Source organism: Tiliqua scincoides, chromosome 15 (assembly GCF_035046505.1).
Source record: "Tiliqua scincoides isolate rTilSci1 chromosome 15, rTilSci1.hap2, whole genome shotgun sequence".
NCBI classification, from domain to species: Eukaryota; Metazoa; Chordata; class Lepidosauria; order Squamata; family Scincidae; genus Tiliqua; species Tiliqua scincoides.
In genome coordinates this window covers 6,621,628-6,626,650 of record NC_089835.1, presented here as the reverse complement: position 1 = coordinate 6,626,650, position 5,023 = coordinate 6,621,628, and positions in this window count along the sequence as shown.

The window sequence follows — 5,023 nt, the reverse complement described above, 5'->3', positions numbered from 1 at the left end:
GCCACTTCTCCTCGTTCTAGAACATCTGGGTGATGACACCCTGAGGATACTGTCTCCCGTTTTGTCTCCCATTCTCCTACGGCATGAATTGTGACTCTCCAACTCTGGCCAGCCCGCCTTCCTGATATTCGTGCCCCGTTTCATAACGATACATTAGCCCTCTTTCCACAGAGGCTGCGGCCTAGTGGGGAAACCGGATCGGTGGGTGAGCTTGACGCAGTGCAGGATGAACTCCGGTGACGCAAGTGTACGAGTGGGGCAAGAGTCCAAAGGACACGTCGCTGTTTGCCGTAAGCCAAGTCAGCATTTCAGGGCCAGGGCGCCTGATCTTGCCAGGGTCCTTAAACTGTCATCATCAGGACATGCTGCGTTCTGAGTTTCCCTGATCAACTCCGTGTTCTGGCGCATTGTGCTTCAGTTGACTACATTGAGTGAACAACTTGGGCAGTCCAACAACACTCTTGGGTCAGCTGATTTCTCAATCGGACAATCCCTGGCACGCCATTGGCACCCACAAGCAGCCAACATGGAATAAAAGCCTCCACCAGGATTGCCCCCAAGGTTGTTCATCGCCTCCTTGTGTTTTCTGCTCCAGAGAGACCCAGGTAGGCTCACCTGGCTGGACCTTTTCCGGTCAGCAGAAATACTTGATCTCTATTGGGATATTTTATGCTGTCTGTCTGTCTCTCGGTCATAAACTAGCAAGATGCCCCACAGGGTGTGTGTCTGTATTTTCTGTATTTGGGTGTCTAACAGAGAGAGAGAGAGAGAGAGAGAGAGAGAGAGAGAGAGAGAGAGAGAGAGCTCTTCGAAAAGTTTGTTTGGAGACCCTACTATGAGGGTGATCCCCTGAGTGTTTTCCTGGGAAGTGGGTACTACTGAGATGGCTGACCTCTGCCTGGTCTGATGAACTGGGCAGTTGTAGCAGATACAGAGCACAAAACCTCCACACACACACCCCCATTCAGCTGAATGTCCAGACAAGGGAGTGAGGGGTCAGCACTCCTGCTCTGGGTCAGGGTACAGAGTCTGAGAGCCCCTCCTCTTCCTGGACGTAGCCCACTTGCAGGTTTGTTGCCCACTGGCCGTTATGCTTCGTGTTCAGACTGTCCTCCTCTGCTCTTCTTTCTCAGACTCACCACATTTCACCCCATAGCCAGGACCTTTCACTTCTCACAATAAATCACTTTTAAACAGCTAATGTTCCACGGGGTGGGGTGTTGCAACCTCATCCAGCCACTAGATGGAGCTCCTGCACTCACAAACTACACAGAGCCATCACCCCAGGGACCCAGTTTACCTGCTAAGATTCACACTCATTTGGCTCTTTGTTTATGGAACTATTTATGAACAGCCCCCCCCCCCCAAGTTGCTGGGACTTCTAGTTTTGCCTCTGCAAATCCCCCCCCCCCCCCCAGGAATGAGTGCTTTGCTGAGATGTGGGAAACATTTACAGGCTCAAAGGCCACTGTGCAGAAAAACATTTCGTTTCTCTCAATGGAGAGATGTCTATTCAGATGCTGCCTGGACAGAGTGTTTGGAGCCACCGTCAACAGGGTGGGCGCCAACCTTAGAAGGCATCCCAGTGCCCAGAAACTAGGGAGGGTTATTACAGAGCCACTCAACCAGCAAGAAAACCCTCTTGCAGAGCCTTCCCTCCTCGCCTCTGACCTCTCGTCTCCTACCAAATTGGGATGTATCTATGGCTCTGTCGGGAAGTTCTCTGTGTAACAGAGAAGGTGGAAGCAGTTAGATGGTTGATGCGGCCAAACCAATTTGGTAGGAGAGGAGAGGTCAGAGGCAGTGTATAAGTGGTGGTGGTGGCGGGGATGATGAAGGGAAGGCACAGTCAGGATCCCTGGCAAACCTAATGACTGGACTTGGTGGGACTAATATATATATTTGTGTACACACACACACACACACACACACACACACACACACACACACACACGTGCATAATATTGAAAATAAAATAAATAGAAAATCTGCTGCTGTCTGGACTAGCTCTGAAATAAATGTCCTTCTTCAAAATTCACCGCTGTGTTTTTAACAGACGTACCTCTCGAATTGGGGGGGGGGGGCTGTTCCCTTTAACCTGGAAGAGACAAGCTGGGGAGTGTCCCTAAGCCTAAGGGATCCCTGCATCAGATCATCTAAATCTTAGCAAGGAGGCTTTGCCTTTAGCTCTCTAGTCCAGCAGGGGTTCCCCAGAGAGGCTGACCAGACGCTTCTAGGAAGACCACAGCCTCACTCCCACGGAGATGCAACGTTTCTTTGGGGGAAGTGGCTATTCAGTGGCACCTTCCCCTGGATCTCTCAGGGCTGCCTGAGGTGTGCTGTCTCAGTTGGCCACATGTGTGGGCCGGCCCTGAATTTATCAATGGCCAAAGCAAAAGGAGAACAAGCCCAAAAGTGGGTGACATCCCAAAAGGACCCTGGCAGGATCAGGTGCCCTTGCCTTGAAATGCTGACCTGGCTTACGGCAAACAGCGACATGTCCTTTGGCCTCATGCCCCACTCGTACACCTGCGCCACCAGAGTTCACCCTGCACTGCGTCAAGCTCACCCAACAATCCGGTTTCCCCGGTTGGCTGCAGCCTGTGTGGGAAGAGGGCTGACAACCACTCTTGTTGTAAATGGGACAGGGTTCATTCCTACTTACAGAAGCCAATCCGAGGGGTGTGTCCATTCCTTTGGGGTAGAGGGTTGTGGGTGCAACATCCTTCAGGGAGAGCCTGATCCACCAGGGCCATGTGGCCTCACAGATGGCTTGGAGCTGAAAGGTCTACAAAAGAAAGCTGACCCTGATGAGAGTTAGGGACTAATAGAGATAGCCAGTCAGCTTTGTTATTTTAATGCTGAGATGTTTGCTAGATGTTTGATGCCTCTAGCATTTGCTGCCTTTTGTAACTTTATGCAACCCTATGTATTTAATAAAGTAAAAATCCTTTTACTAAGTTGTTTCATTGTCTGTTGGGGACAAAGGTTCAGAGTCCTGCCTAGCCGTTCAGCAAGCTACCAAATACTCATGGAGGACTAGTAACTTGAGGACTGAGGCTTTAATTAAAGAAAGTGCTCAGTGCCTGCAAGGAATCAAATTAAGCCTAGAGGGTCTCAGTGTCCCTGGACTGAGACACTGGCACATACAGGGTGGTGGCAGTACTACTGAGCAGGGGTCCTTGAGGGCTCTAGGGTTCCAGAACCAAGAACTCTGAGCACCCAAAACCCCGGGAGTATACGACACCCCCCCCCGGAAACACAGCCCCAGGGGCTTCATTTGAGGCTATCTGAAGCTTGCGGCGGGCAAGAGGGCCCACACATTCCTGCCCCATAGCCCCCCTCTCTCACACACACACTGTGAAGCTTAAGCCATAAACATGAGGACCCTGCCAGCATCAGGCACCCTTGCCCCAAAACGCTGGTTCTGTTTTCGGCAGACAGAGACCTCCTCGATCCTTTCACTTGGAATGACACCCAAACCCCGGCCAAATTCCAAACCCTGGCCCAGGGGCCAGATGTGGCCCATGGCCAGCCTCTATCCAGCGCATGGCCAGCCTCTGGTCCTCTGGCACAGTTGACCAAACACTACCGGAGCTGTGCTTGTGGGATGGGCGAGGGGGGGTCCAGTTAAGTGTGTGCTTTATTTCTGTGGTGCGTTGGTTCTTGGAGAAATCCTGGAAATTTGAGCCCACTCATTCATTTACTCATCCGTCTAAGTTCCACCTCTAATATATGTGTTTAAATAGTAAATGTTGGGATGGGGATGATGGAGAAGCTGCAGAAGAGAAGCTGCAGAACAAAGAGCAGATGTCTGGAGGCTATGATGGGATGGGGATGATGGACCAGAAGAGTTGGCCAAGAATCGGACCAAAGGAGACCCGCAGCAGGCTTAAGGATTTTGGGATGAAATCTTTATTCCCCAAAGGCAACCCAGTCACCAGGGACTGGAGAGGAATGCCGTTTGTGGTTCTTAAGGAACTGGGTCTGTTGACAGGTCATCTTGGCCTCCCTTCAGCCCCTGAAGGATGGTCACCTCCGTCTGGTAAAGTTCCCGAAGAAACTGTATGGGAAATGATATTTGCTCAGCAGTGCTGATCACACTGGAGATTTCTGGACCATCACCCTGGCCCTGGATTTGTAGGAAGAAAGCAAAGAAAGGGCAGGAACAGTGATGATTTTGGGTGTGGAGATGAAGGGCTCAAGACCTTGCAAACTGCAGCATCTAGGCTGGCTATCTCCCTCCAAGGACCTCAGGGGAGCAGACAAAGTCTTCCCCTCCCTCCCGCTATCTTCACAACCACCCTGCAAGGTTTGGAGGCTGAGACACCCAACCAGCCGCCTGGCTGAGACTGGGACTGCCCAGTTCTACCTGCCACTCTAACCACTACTCCATCCTTCCTATCTAGCTGTGCCCAAGACAATGAGCTTGTCTTCTCTCACTCACAGCTTCAATCAGCACAGAAGGGGATGAATCCTGAAGGGTGGCAAGTCCTGCATCTTACAGGGATGAACAGCGCCTGCCGGGCCACTCCTAGGACGCTGCAGGGTCTGACTGCAAGGGGAGGTAGCAGGCAAACACACTTCCCTTCCACTGAACTGATTTTTCCCTGTGGTCTTTCAATGGCTGACAAAGCAGGGGTCAGTCCTGTGCCCCTTTGCTTGGGCCTGGCCACCCACTGTGTGATTTTATAGTGTGTCACCCAAAACTCAGACCGTCCCCCCACCTCTATCCCCATTTCAGAGACACTCAGAAGGCAAGTTGAATCTATGCAGAGAACGGCCTGCTCACCTGGCGCAAGTTTGGTGTTTCCTTGGACACTGTGCTAACCCAGCCCTCCGAGGGGGTTCCCATGTTGCTATCTAGACTCGCCGAACAACTCCTGGACTCCTCAAAAGCAGGAGCAGCAAATGCATGCCAGTCCTGAAAGAGAGCAAGCAGTTCAGGGTGTGAGTGGACTCCCCTAAGACACCCACCCAGTGTCCTTAAGAACCCGAGAAGAGCCCTGCGGGATCAGGGCCA